Source organism: Humulus lupulus, chromosome 4 (assembly GCF_963169125.1).
Source record: "Humulus lupulus chromosome 4, drHumLupu1.1, whole genome shotgun sequence".
Classification (NCBI taxonomy): domain Eukaryota; kingdom Viridiplantae; phylum Streptophyta; class Magnoliopsida; order Rosales; family Cannabaceae; genus Humulus; species Humulus lupulus.
The window spans coordinates 111,597,805-111,613,721 of record NC_084796.1 but is presented as its reverse complement, the minus strand read 5'-3'; positions in this window follow the sequence as shown (position 1 = coordinate 111,613,721).

Here is a 15,917-nt window from a genome sequence, read left to right as displayed (position 1 = left end):
TTTCCAAAATTCTTTATTCCAATCGTCCTCCTTGAGATTTCTTGAAGCTAAAACAATCGAATGAGATTGGGATTCACAAGCCTTGGATTTTCTTACAAGTCAAGCTTTCTTTCTGAAGATCTTGGAGAAAATTAGTAATCTTTAAAGCTAGATAGAGAGAGAGAGAGTTATTTTAGAGAGAGAGAGAGAGAGGTGAGTGTTCAAGTTACCAATTAACTCAAATGAACCCTTTAGATTTTATAGGAACCTCATTAGTCTAAATCAATGAGATTAGATCATTTTAATTTGAATTTTTGAGGCAAAATGCATCACTGTACGGACTCGTACAGACAACCCAGATGACACGTTGCTTGACACTAGTCGAACCCTCACTTGCCAGGTGATGCATCACCTAGTACAAGGTGACACGTCACCTGGGAGCTTAGTTCACAAATGAGCAATGCATCACCTTCTATAAGTGATGCATCGCCGATGCTACTGACTTGGCACTCCAAAACTTGTCGCAAAACATCCCCAAATGCCCCAAAACTTTTTGGATACTCTCATATACTCCAAAGAAGCACTTTGGACCAAAACATATGATTTATACATGCCTATACCGAAAGTCAACTCTCACATGTTAACTTTTGTTAAATGGTTATGATTTTTGCACCTTTTCATGCCTAACCAATTTCACCATGTATTTAACCAATAATAACATTCCTTACCACCACTACCTATCTGGTATAGGTGTCCAGTCCATGCCTTGATCCTTTCTGACCTGTATGTACCTACCTAGAGGTACCTTAATCGTACTTCTTGTCACTTGTCGGCTATCTTGAATGACATAGTCGGTTGGCTTCACCGATCCTAACTTTATATCAAATCATTGTGGGGTCTTTCCTCTATTCATGAGTTATCCCTCCTCTTACATATATTCATGGAGTTCCAAACTTCGTATCTTGTAAGAGTACCTAACTAGCAAGGGTGTGCCTCGTTGGTGGCACCTACGTCAGGAAGTGAAGTAGGGCCTCTTCAACGAGGCGGGTGGTCCATGCAATGAAGCTAGAGAGATCACATGCAGACATACGGAGGCGAGACCATGACCTCTTACATGGACGCTTGGAGGCAAGGCGTAGTGCCTCGAGTGGACACAGGGAGACCATGACGTCTTGCAAGGGACTTTGGGCTAGCGAGTTGGCATCTCACATGGACATTTAGAGGCAAGGCGTAGCACCTTGCATGGTCACAGGGAGGCCATGGTGTTTCGTACGGGCCTTCGGGATAGCAAGATGGTATCTCGTATGGATGCTCGGAGGCAAGACGTAACACTTCACGTGGACATGGGGAGACCATGGCGTTTCACATGTTCCTTCGGGCTAGCGAGGTGGCATCTCCCATGGATAATGGGAGGCAAGGCGTAGCACTTTGCATGGATGGAGAGAGACCATGGCTTCTGGCATTGCGAAGCAAAGTGAGATGCTAGGCATGAGGCATCGGATGCACTCGCGAGGAAGTGGGGTGCGAGGCACTAGGTGTGCTCAAGAGCCAGTGGGGCATGAGGCATCAGGTGTGCGCATGAGGTAGTGGAGCATGAGGTGCCAGGTGTGCACGTGAGGCTCCGATGTAAGCGCGAGGCTTTATTTCTTAATACTTGTTGTCTTCAATGTTTATGTATGAATGTATGAATGCCAAAGTTTATGTATGTTATGTCTGAGAGTGCATGTTATGACCTTGTGGTATTTATGCTACGACTAGTGTGATATTATGTCATGACAAGTTGATTATATGCTATGGTGAATCTAATTGTTTTGTTTCGTTAGATGTCATGCTGTTAAGACATCAAAGTGTATGTTAGTGATATTGTTGGTACTATGAGGATGATAAATATAGATGAATGATAAAAAGTTAAGTTAATGTTAGAAATTCCTTGGAAATGTCGCAACTTTATATGAACTAAGGAAGTTATGATTTTATGTTAGTTTCTAAAGTATTTATGATTATTGGAATGTTGTGTTTGTATGTTAGTACTTTCTTACTGGGCTCTTTAGCTCACTTCCCCTTCTTTCCTCCAGTTGTAGGCACTTATTGAATGTGGCAAGTTGTGACCTATCCAGATGAAATGTGTATGCTTTGGGGGCCATATGAACCAGAAACCGATCAAGAACACCAAAAGTTTTATTTTATCTTTTAAAGCATTTAAAATAAGTCTGGTATCATCTTAGAAATGTAATTAGGATTTTAAAGTCATGTATTATGTTGTATTAAATATTTTTTCTTAAATTTGGATCCAATATTTTCTGCATATTTTATTGTTGAGGTGATATTGGCAAAAACAATATTTTGTTATGAATTATGTTAAATGTATTTTTGAAAAGATAAAATATCTAGGGCATTATAGTAGCAACAAACCAAATTCAACGAACAAATGGAAATAAAAAAAACTTGTGTCATGCATAACGTCTACTTCAATGTTTTCCAATTGTTCTTCAACTAGTGGGATGTCCCACACATTTCTATGATGCACTTCTTGGATAACTTTCCAGTGAGATATATTTTTAGGATCATCAATGTAGAACACTTGGTTTGCTTGAATTGCTAGGATGGATTTATGATCTTTGAATGCCTCTGAACTTATGTTAATACTAGTTATGTTTTACTCATCCCGATGACCAATTAGTGTCAAACCATTTGTTCTTAACTAATACAATAGAACACCCAATAAGATATGACATCACTAAAACTTCTTCCAACTAGTTGTAGTAAGTATTATTTTCAAATCCCACTACAGAGACACCACTATATGAGTTTTATGATTCTTGTCTCTATCATGACACAAAAATCTAACTCCATTTACAACACACCCAGGTTATAAAACAACAAGATTAGAAGAGTCGCTTGCTAAAGAGAATAATGTTGAGGATATTTGCAAGGCAAAAAATCGTTCACAAGTGATAAAGAGAGTGTCGAACCCACATGGAATGCTTGTTATTAATTATTGAAATTACTATTCTTAATTTTATTTGGAAATATTAAAATGTTGATAAATTAAAAAGAATATAAAATAAAACACAAATTTACAGCATATTCAAAATAAACTAATAAGAAAAATTCTAAGATATGTGATTTCACTAAAATTAATCTTAATTTAATTTACCAAAATTTCATGGTTGTAATTTTTTAAAATCTAAATTAATGATCGAATTCCCAAATTTTCTATATATCTTTCTCAAGTTACATATAGAATATTTATTTTTTTGTAAAAACACATTATATGTCTATATGCATTAATTTTAAAAAATATTTATTAAGATCAATGGTAATTCATAAAATGATCACATGAATTGGATAATATATATCACTAATTCTTAGTTTTTATAATTTTTACACCCATTTTTTACACAATAAGGTGGCAATCGATATGAGCAAGATATGAAAGGCGTGGGTTACTAATTATAATGCACCGACCGTCATCCCAAATTACCAAGATTGCCAAAGTCAAGTACCTTAAGCGATGTCAAGGTCATTTTGCTTAGCTAAGTTAGCCTCACCGTACATGAAAAGAACAACGACTTCCAAGACATAAGATAGGCTCGGGAGGACCTGGATACGCATCTCATCACTTTTCCCAAGTGGTGATTGCCTGCCATTATGCTTGGTCACCTATGGCCATTTTCAGTCGCCTATCATTGTGACTGGTCGGTTGGCATCAATTACAAGACTTAGTAGCCAATGTGTGGTCACCCGACCTCACATAGATGACCCTCTGGTAACCCAACTCTACAAGGGTGGTTTCCCAACACATGATCAAGGACCTAGCGATCACCCTGCATTATGGAACAAAGCTACAAGTGGTCTCCTATCACCTAGTGTGGTCGCTGGGCACCAATGCCGAAGTCCCGGTCGCTAACTCCAGAAAGCAGAAGCACACCGCTAAATACTCATCAGATACCCAAAGTTGATAGTGAATCACTACTACTAGAGATAGTTGCAGGAGCAACTCCTCGAACATGTGACAAAATTAGTTTAGTTATCACTTTGTATTCAATGTGTTCGGGCCAAAGCCTAATAGCTTAGGCCTACGACCCAATTGTAACCCTACTCTTCACTATAAATAAAAAGTGGAAGGATCCAAAAGAGGGATGGCAGTACAACCAAATAACACAAGTCACCCATTAGTGCCAAAGTCTCTGAGTGTCCGAGAGAGCCAATGCATAACAACAAATGTAATCAATATCTTCAAAGATCAATAGCAGTGGCTAAGTTGACAAAGGTCATCTTTTTTGGACCGGACCACTATAAAATCTCTTCTATATCTATAGTATCATAACATTAATTATATTTTAAACACTTAATTTAGCTCTCACAAATCTTTTCTTAATAATCTTTTTGGGTGTTTGATGACTTGACGAAAAAAATGAGTCAACTTTTGGTGCTTTCATTAAGAGCCGAACTCAAGAAGACCATATCCAGTTCATAAAGAATAATTGTTACAATGACCCCCTACTATGAAACAATTCACTAGGATCCTCCTAAAGAATGACTTGCTTCTTGGTCACTGGTGCCACTACAGATGGTAGATTTATCTGCCAACTCTGAGAAAGGCAGCATCGTACCACGAAAGAGGGATTCTCGCTGAAGACTCAAATCTAAAGATACGCCTGAAGTCTAGTCACCTTAGACAAGTAGCCTCGCACGCGACAAGATCTTAGCCACCCCACTAGAGCGGTCGCATGCCAAGAGCTCTCTCAACGACACTATGTAAATAACCTTCAGACACATGCGAGCCTTAGCCTCTTTTCAGTAGTCATTGGTGCCTAAAGCACTAATCTATAGTCATTGGCCCACACATCTAGAAAACAAAATCTTGATAGTCTCATGGTCTCGCCATAGGATGGTCTCCTTGAAAGGCGACAATAATCTCACGACCAGCCTTTGGAGATCACTCAACCCTTGAGTAGAATACCACTTGAATCTTCAAATTTGGGGAGGAATCACCAAAAGTCTCATACACGAGGAGTCTCACTATCTAAATTCCTTATTTCATAGCCCACCATGGATGCTTGAGGCTTTTCTAAGAGGAAAAGGAATTAGGATTTAATAAGCCTTTGAAATTCACAATACATACACTTTCTTAATGAATTCATTTGAGAAAACTAATGATCTTAGAGAGCTAGAGAGAGAGGGAGAGAGAGAGTTGAGAAGTGTGTTCAAGGATTCAAAACTCTAAAAGACCTCTTTTATAGTGTAGGCATTCTGATTAAGTCTAACCAATAGGATTAGAGCTTTTATGCAGCGACCCAAAAAACACTAATAAGGATTAAGAACCATGGTTAGTGTGCCAAGAGGGCATAATTAGTTTATATGAGATTTAAGTTATTTAAATGCATGATTATGTGATAAGCATGCTTATATGATTATATCGATATATTAGATGCATGATTATGAGTATTAGTATGTATGTAGGCCCTGTTTAGATTATAAGGGCATATTCATAATTTTTGCCCGTTGAGGGCATAAACGTGATTATTTGTGATAAATTTTTGAGACCACATTATTATGTGGACATATTTGTAGCTTGTGGCTCGAGGTGATCCTAGTGAGCGGTTTAGCGAAATAGTCACAACGGGGGTTTATACTCGGCTCGGGAGAACCTGAGGGTATTTCTGGGAATTTGGGAAATATAGTGAGGTTTTTAGACTTTGGGAAAATAATTGGTGATTAACTAGAAGACGGGATTTAAGTGGTAAATATTAGAGACACTAGAGGAATTAGCAGGAATCGGGAGCAAATGACCAAAATACCCTTAGAGTGATTAAAGACTTGGATTTAATTGGGAGGGAAAAATGGTCTTTTGATGTTTAAAAAGGGGAGAAGTGACATTCTTCTCATTTAGACTCTAGTGGAAAATTTTAGAAGGGTTAGAAACTGAAGGAAAAGAAAAGTAAAGAAAAACAGTGCATGCAACTCACCATCACTCTCCCACACGATTTCTTCTTCCCCTCTCTCTTTTTTGTGGATTTTAGAGCTGTGAACACAGAGGAGGTTTCTAGGTTAGGTATTGGGACTTTGATCCTTGGAGTGGCTAAGGACTTTAACTGGAATTAGCTATTAATTAAGGTAAGGGTTAAAGGTTTTGTTTGAGTTTTTCTGGGTTTGTTATGGTTGATCTCTGAATTCGGATTTTTGATGGGAATTAAGGACTTGAGCTTGGGGATTCGAGGAGCTAAAGTCTGGAAAGGAATTAAAGGCAACGTAGAGTCAAATTCCCTCAGCTAAGGTAACAAATTCTAACTTTGAAGATCTGGGTTTCTTGTTTTCTGATGATGTTCTTGAGCTTTTGAGCTAAAGTTTAGTATTTATGTTTGACGATGTTTTTAGCTAGGTTTTGATGTTGATGGATTGATTTGGTTGAGTTACAGTGAATTATAGGTTTAGTTTTGAGGCTGGATAAAGTTTGGAGTGGTATGGTGGAGCTTTGGCTCGGGAAAGTTTGAAGGAAAAACCCAGAAATTGTGCTTATGCTGGTTGTTGCACTAGCATTGGAGCGCTACAGCACTATGCTTCGTGTTCTGGGGGATTTTTCTCTGTTTGTAGTGTTATAGCACCCACCTTGTGGCATTGTAGCGCTACCCTGCCTCCAGAAATTGGTTTTTGGGTTTTCTTTTAGGGTTTATGCTTGGGGGCTCGGGGCTCGATTCCACCACCCTGTTTGCTGGAATTGGGCTTCCCGAGAGCTAGGGATTGGTCCTGAAGTTGGGTTACATAATTGAGTCTTAATGAGGGTTCTATTTTACGGTTGTGACTAGGTTTACGCTAGGGCTCGAACGGGATCGTGCTCGAGGATTGATTCTATTAAACCAAAGCAATCAGAATCAAAGGTAAGGAAACTACACCCGGTTATGTGATTATGTTGGGACTAAGAGTTCCCTATACTTGTATTTGATGTCATATGATGGTATTATGGCATGGGGACATGAGATAAATAGCCTAAGAGTTCCGGAATTAATATTTATGCAAAGGACGCGGCTCGGGCACTGGTAGCTGAGGTTAAGTATATTAATTCCATTATAGTGGCTTGTGGATGTACATAAACTTTGAAATTTTGTAAACTGTCCTTTAAAACCTATTTTGGGATCCCATGTATTAAACGTTTATTTTAGTGAAAAATTTCCTATTTATGACCAAAATCTTTTAACTCGAACCTAATTACGACTTTAGGGTAACATTTTAAACTATACAACTTGATTAGCAAGTATCGCACTTTTATAATCACACAGTAAATGACCTTGGTTATCCAGTGTGTTGCAACTTGGTATCAGAGCATCCTAGGTTTGAGGGTTCCTGAAGACTGGCTGGACATGTACATTTTCCACTAAAGACAAGCTCGACTAAGGGTTTGGAAATTGTGTATACATGTTAATATGCTTAAATGATCGGAAAGAAATATGAATGTTGTTATCTGTTTGATTAATAGGGAGCATGAGATACTGATAGGGCCTGGCCCTTGACTACTGTGTGATGATATTGAGGCATGCTTATTAGTATTGTTGTGCATGTGGATGAATATTTGGTTAAACTATTATACCTTGATTGCATGTGATTGGTTGTGTGTCCAATGGTGATGCATGGAAAGATTGTTACCCTGTCATCATAGATTGACCGTCGAGTCATTGATTGCAGATCAACTTGGATAGTTATGCGTCCAAGACAATCTACATGACTAGTTGGCACCGGGTCTGAGTCTAGAGATGATGACCAGGGCCAGAACCCTCCACCAGTCCCTGAGAACTGGCAGCAGATTATGGCAGACATACAAGCGCGGCTTCAGAGCCAAGATGAGCAGATCCGACTTCTAAGACAGCAGGCTCTATCAGGGAGTGCTTTGTAGCGTCCCAAATTTGCTAAAAGGCTTAGGGCCTTGATTAGCATGCCTGAGCTAAAATCCAAGCTTCTCAGCTTTAACTCAATCCTTAATATCAAAACTAGAAACACTTTGAATACCCAGTCAAGAATTAAAGTTCTAATGTTCATGAGTGAGATTCAATCCTTACCTTGATCCTGGTTGAGTGTCCCTTAGTCAGAACTAGGCTAACTCTTCATAAATTCAGCTCAAACACATAATTTCCAATTGAGTTTTCCTTAGATTTTTGTAGATTCCTTAAGAGAGAAAAGAGAGAGAAGAGGATAAGGAGAAGATATGTTAAATGGTCGGTTGTGTCTTTTGTTCTACTGCTTTCCATTAACTTAGTCTAATCTTAGCCAGTTAAGTCAATCCCGAGGCTCGGGGTACCGAAAACGTCCCCAAGGGCAAAATAGTAAGATTCCCCAATATTCCCTCCTAAGCCTCCTAACCTCAAATATTTCTCCATATATTTATTTCCATAACCCAATAGTCTAAATAACCACTCGATACCTGAAATACCCCTGACTTGCCCAAAGTCAAATATTAAGCCCCGTTGTGACTTTCCCGCTATCTAGTTCCCTAGGATCGCCTCAAGTCGCTCACTGCAGATCTACCCACATAATAATGTGGTTCTCACAGATATAACATTTAACCACACTTACATTCATATAATCATACAAGCATGCTTATCATGTAATCATGCATTAAATCAATAAACTCACACATAAACCAATTATGCCCTCCCTGCACACTAACCAAGGCCCTTAAGTCATTATAGTAATTTTGGGTCGTTACAATATTGTTTCCGGAATCCCTCATATGATGGTTCCCATCAGATCTCTATCTCTAGCTGTGCTAGAACTGGTGCCACTTTCGGTGGCGTGAACGGAGCAGCGTTCTCCGACGGAACCTACTTCCTCCACCATCTGATCTATTCCTCTTGCCTTTGTAGTCTCGCATGATTTGCTGCCTATTCAGTGGGACAGGTGGAGGGTTTTTGCCCTGGTTATCATATCTGGACTAGTATTTGCACTGCCTAGTTTGATTGACCGCCTTGGATGCAAAACTTCCAAGTATGTTTGCAATCAATGAACCAGTTTATCAGACAATGATAACATATCCAGAAACTGTCCCACGGTCCAAACTGAACAAAATAAAGCATAAACATGCAACAACAATACTAATAATAATTTCTATCACACTCACATTTAACAACAATGGTAATAAGCATTTCTTCCATGTTCACCTAGCAGTCAAGGGCCAAGCCCTATTAGTATATTTTACGCTCCCTATTCTAGCATGCAGATAAGTCATATATTTCAATTCAAGAGTTAAACACATATTCCACACAATGCCCATCGAACCGTGAGTCGAGCTTGTCTTTAGTAGTGAGCGTACATGTTCGGCTGATCTTCAGGAACCATAAAGCCTTGGTAGCTCTGATACAAAGTTTTAAAACCCTACTAATCCAAGACCACTACACTGTGTGTTTAAAGTGGTGCTTAACTCGCTATGCGAGTCATTTGGAATTAAAAGTGTAATTAAAGCTAGTCGAAGGTTTAGGTTTTCAAAAAATTTGGTCGAAGATATAAGCTTTTCATTTTAAACTTAAATAATTACAAAGGGATCCCAAAAAGAGTTAATTAAAAATTAATTACAAACAAAGTTTACAAATATAGTCGGCCTAAGTAACAAATCTGGACTTATACTATAAGTCCCTAAAAATAACTTGACCGTGGTAGCCAAGCAGGCTGAATATGTAAGTGTTGCTCCAAAGCCCTCCAACTCATGGTCGGTCGACTTCCACCTTGCCCGTACCTGCTCCATAGAGAACCCGTGAGCCAAGGCCCAGCAAGAAGAGTTCCACAAAACATACATAATAACCACCGCTTGAACATTTAACAATTCATAGAAGTAAAAATTCACATAACTCATAAGTTATAGCCACCTATATTTAATAATCATAATAGCATTCAATATAAACTATACCAAGTAATTCGCATCACTAGAACCATATATATGGTCGATGCCTAGTAGACTGAGTCTCTCGGCACTAAGATTAGCTAATAACCGTATACTTTGCATCACCAACACCATATGTACAATCGATGTCTAGTTGAGTGCGTCTCTCGACACTAAGATTATGGTAATTACTGTAAGCCCATGACAGAATCACTTACTAATAAGCATAATAAACAAAACATGCAATAAGGATGCACAACCCTATCTCATATCAATATTATACGTTTATAATTGTTTCTAGATACATTTGGGCAAATGCCCACTCTACGTGCAATGTCAACTTTTCTTACCTCATGTCTTGTGTAGAACAAGGAACGACCCCGATTGCGATGTTTTCTTTGAGCCTGACGGAAACCCTAGTCACAACATAAGTGGTATACTTGTCAGAAACTACAACTGATAACAGGGTCAAAGACTAAGCACTAACTCTTGGGACCTCTAATTCCACACCAACCAAGTAGTGGAATCGTCCAAAACCCTAAAAAATTGCATGCTTAAAATTCATTAGTGTCGCGGCGGACTCCTAAAGAAACCATGACGCTACAGAGGTCAGAGAGCAACACTTGAAAATCAAAGTGCATTAGCACCGTGACGCCACAGAGTTCAGAGGGCAAACCCCTGCCCTCGAGGAAACCCATTTGCGTCGTGGCGCCACCGCAAAAATCCCAGAAAATGTGATTTTCTCCTGCGATTTCAAACCAAAAAACCCAACCTAAATTGATTTTCCCAACAGATTTCAACCACAATTCACCTCGTATGCAATAAGAAAACTAACCCCAACTTCAAAATACTCTGAACTTAAGCAAGAACACAATAAAATCTACCAAATCTCCATATCATCAAGAACATGTGAAAACTTAAACAAAACATAGTAAACAAGTTTATACCTTGCTGAAATTAAAATCCTTGTGCTAATGGTGATCTTGGCAGCTCTAAACTCCTTGCTTGCTACTAAATTCCTTCCCAAAATCCTCTCAATCAATGCCTTGGTTCCTTAGCTTGGATGAGTCTATAGAGAAGATGTAAGAAGAATGCTAGAAAAAGTAATTAGGACATGAAGGAGATCTGAGTTCAAACACTTAGCTATTTTTCTAGTTTTAGGTTCAAAATACATTTTTACCCCTCCCTTTACTTAGTCCTTTGACAAATCCGCAATGCCAATATTGTCATTCGCCCATAAGATACTAATGATACCACTAATCACCAAATTAACCACTAATCCATCACAACAACTATTTCACCAATTAATTTGATTTTACCATTAATTCCTAAAATATTAAAATTCCCAAAATACCCCTACGCTTGACCCGAGCCGGGTATTTATAACTGTTGTGACTTTTATGCTAAAATCGCTCGAACGGATCGACTCATGTCGAAAATCACAATTATACCCACATAATAATTATGTTTAAAGAACACTGCACATAATAATTACAAATATACCCTCAACGGGTCAAAATTACAAAAATGTCCATTTTTAACAAAAGGAGGTCTTTAAACATATTTAATACACATAATCATGCTTACTCAATCATATAATAATATAAATAAATTAATTTGCTTAATTATCCCACATGATCTACTGGAACGCTTATAAAAGCACTTAATTCTATTAGAGAATTTTGGGGCGTTACATGTATTATAGCCAACCTCACTAGGTCCCTAACCTTGTAGCTTCCTAACCTCAAGACGTGCAAGAAATTTATAGATGCCTAGCCTTGTGAAAAATAGGTGCCTAGCCTCACAAGCCTCAATAGGCGCATGTCCCTATGTAAAATAGGTGCCTAGCCTCGTGAAATATATATAAAAATTCATATAATATATATGTATATATGAGCGGTCAACCTTGTAAGACACCATTTGAATTTATAAGGACTAGCTACCCTTATAGAGGCTAAGAAAGTGAAAAGGTCCCTCAAAAGTGACTTCCTCACAAATACACACACCCTACAAAGGGACCGCATCATAGAAGAAAAAAGGGGTGCCCAATGAGATCCCTAAGTCAAGATTGAAGAAGTCGCCTAATCCAGGGAAAAAGGGCCCTAAAGGAGGTGTTTGCAAGAATCTCCCTTGCAATCTATAAAAGGGCCATGAAAAGAGGCGCTTGCGAGGCTTAAAAAGTGCCATCTCCATATAAGGGTTCTAACCCAAAGGGAGATCACATAAAGGAGAAAAAGAGGTCCTCATAATAATCCTAGGTCGACCAAAGTCACCAAGCCCAAAAAGGGTCTCAAACAGGATGCTTGCGAGAAGGGTCTCAAAGAAGACGCTTGCAAAAAGAGTTTCGAAGAATACACTTGCAAAAATTGTACAATGCATAATAACGAGATGGACGCTTCTTGATCAAAAATAAAATGTCAAAAGCGCGCACATGGCGAATATAAAAAAAAAAAAAAGAGGAAGGGAGATACCCAAAGGGCAGACACATCCTTAAAATAGACCAACGTGCATACATAAGAGGAGCTCAAACGCTCCTTCAATGAGTATGATTCAGAGACATATATAAAATTGATAAATAGAAGCCCAAAGGCCAATATATCCTTGCAATAATAAGAAGTTCACATATGACTGGTGAATAAACTAGCGACAAACAAAGTTCCTTACATAAAAGGACTTAAAAGGAAAAATGCTCATGAACTACACGAAAGTCCCTGCGAATTTCCTTAGCCAAGCCTTCCACAAAAAAAGAACTCTGTCTTCCCTGTACTAGAGTTAGAAACAGATCCTCAAATCAAAGCCAGGGTGGCATGAAGTTTTTCTCTCATTTTCACTAGGTGGAGATTGAGGTTCAGGCGATAATGAAGGTTCAAGAGGGATATTCCCCTCCATGAGGGCTATCTGCACCCGTAACTCTAGGAGGGTCATTTCTAGATGATGCACATAGACATAAGGAACGACAACTATGTTCGCACCATAGCCTCTCAAGACAGAGTCAAGTTTGCTCTCAATGACCCACACCCTTTACCTAAAGGACCACACCATGAGATACACCAGGCAACTCCTCGGAGTCCATTGGAAAAGGTCTCACGATTGGCAGGAGTTCAAGGACTGTACGGAGGTATGATATTCTACAAGGTACAAATAGGCTTTTTTATGTTTGGCTACATATGCATGTGGAAAAAATAAGGAAAGGCCCTACGTGCAAAGCCTATATAAGAGACATGCTTTATGTTTAAGTTGATAATTGACCTCCAAACGAGGTCCAAACCACATGTGTTTAGGCCCGGAAGTGCAATACCATATGAGGCATAAAAATGCATACCCAAATTTTCTCTACGCACATGAGTGTATAAAAGAGGGCCATATACTAAGCCTGGGGGTCATGACCTATGGTTCTGTATTAACATGTCTAAAGACATAATATAAATAAAAAGATAGAGGTTCGGAAGCCTACCTCAATATGAGAAATGGAGACTGGTATGGATGGGAGCTGGATGCCTCCAAGGGACCTCCAGAAACCCACGAGAGCCTCTCCATATCTCCTCCCTGAGCACCTAACTGAAAAACAAGTAAAGAGATGCATTGGTCAATGTGGATACCAAAAATTAGGGAAATGTGGATATAGAAAATTAGGTGAGGTTATGTTCATTTGGCCTCCCATGACACCCAATGCAAATACCAAGGCTTAGTCTAGCGAGGCTTATAAAGAGCATGGACAAGCCATCTTGCAGGCCCAATCGAGATCTGGGCCTCACAAAAACTACACACCTCGCACACGAGGCCAAAAATACCCTTGGACTAACTTGAAAGGGCATCGCCTCGCATGGAACAAGGACCGACACCTCATACCGCCTTGCGTCACATGCAAGACAAGGCCCTTCCCGAGACCCATTTCCTCATTATTCTCCTATTACCTTTTATAGGCTCGCGGGGCCCAGGGCCTCATCTTTCGCGAAGCACCTCGAGAACAAAGGGGCGGATAGCCATTGCAGGAAGTGCATTCGCTAACCCGCATTCATGTTCGGAGTCAGAGGATGACAACTCGATAGGTTCAACACCAGGAGTGAATTTAAAGGACCGTTCAGACACCATGGGCAGACTAAGACTCGATGGACATGGGTACGTGAAAACAACCCTATATCTACAAAACGGAAAAAAGGTGCAATGAAGGTAAAATAAGACCCTACACATACACGCCTAGCACACCTTGGGCATAGGGATTTCTTAAGGAAAAGATTAATATGAACCTATGACATCTTCCCTCGTATAAAGGAAAAGAAAAGAACACATGGGTTATTGGTAAAGAAAATCATAACTAGATATGTGAGGGCGGGCCATTGGATATGAAAATATGAATCCTTGGATATGCAAGGACGAACCTTTGGATTTGCAAATATGAAACCTTTGATATGTGAGGGACGACCTTTGGATGTGCAAAGAAAAATCCTTGGATATTCAAGGGGGGACCTTTCAAAGACGAAGACAACCTCTTAAGCAAAAAGAAAACTAACTCTCCTTATGAGACTTGCATGGGACAAAAAAAAAATTTAAGTGACAAAAATAACCTCAAGATTACTTCTATGGAGGATATAAAATTTGACCCCTTGGAGATGACTTAGAAGGAATACCACTAGGCTAAGCAAGTATTGGTGTGAAAAAATGGGTCAAAGCCTTGAGGTATTTATCGGGAGAGCCACGACTTCCAAGCCATTGGATCATTTCTAAGGTGAAGGGTGTAGATAAAAAGCATGGATTCATTATTGAAGGTCTTGGGATCCGCACTTGAAAATTCCCACATTCAATTCCAAGGAGGCACTTGGATCACCACCCTAACTATTTGGTTTTTGTGTTTCTCTATACAGTTCAAAGTAACACACCAATAAAATACATTTTGTGTTTCTTCATACACGAAAAGATAACAAAAAAATGTTGAACCTTCAATGTCCCTTAAGTAAGATGAAACACAAATGCCATACGTATCACATGAATGACATATGAAAGAGTCTACAAGAACAATTAAAAGTATACTGATAGACTCGGGGGAGAGTGTGAAAATGGTAAAATTATCCCAAGAAACATCACAAACTAAGCCATGAAGTATGACCTCGACATGCGAGGCTGGGTGCATAAGGCTAATCGTTATAAGAGGCCTCGCATAGGTGCACAAGGCACCCCCACAAAGGTGTCGCCGAGGAATAAAGGAACTCCTGCCGAGCACACATTGTTCCCCCCACCAAGGGCCTTACTTGGAGAGGCACTACTTACATATGCGGGTAAGTACCGAGGCATGCACAAAATCCTCGCATAGCAAGGCCCGACAAACTTCTGTGCCTAGATTCTGAGACGCGGGCAAGCCTCTCCTTTGAGGTCCCTATGAACGAATGTTGAGACATGCACAAGACACCTTTTACTAAGGGCCTCCTTAGGCGAGGGCAGGCACAAAATGTACCCCAACACAGGTGCTGTCGAGGAATCACAAACCTCGAGTCGAGCGCACATGGCTCCCCCCACCAAGGGCCTCACTAGGCGAGGCGCAACTTACATATGCATGTAAGTCCTGAGGCATGCATAAGGACCTCGCTTAGCGAGGCACGACACATTTGTATGCTTAGACACAGATACGTGCAAAAGACTCTCCCACGAGTTCCCCACAAAGGAGTGCTGAGATGCTTACAAGGCACCTCTCACAAACCTCGGGTCGAGCGCACAAGGCACCCTCACCTAGGTGTCACTGCCTAAGGCCACCAGTGTAACTCGGTGTGAAAGAGGGCCTCGCAGCATCTCCAGGTGCCTATGGCTGCCCACATCACTCAACGTGAAGGAGAGCCTCGCATAGCGAGGCCCGACGACCTTAAGTGCCTACGGGCACTACCCGTGCATGGCCTAATATGCTTTGACGCCTAAACGCCAAGTTTTTGAGAAGTGTTGAGACCCCAAGATGTCGAGAAGAGCTAATTTCTTGAGGTGCCATCTCTAGGTGCCTAGGGCTGCCTATGTGACTTGGTGTGAAAAAGGGCCTCGCATAGCGAGGCATGATATATTTAACTACCTAAACATGTGACTCACACGA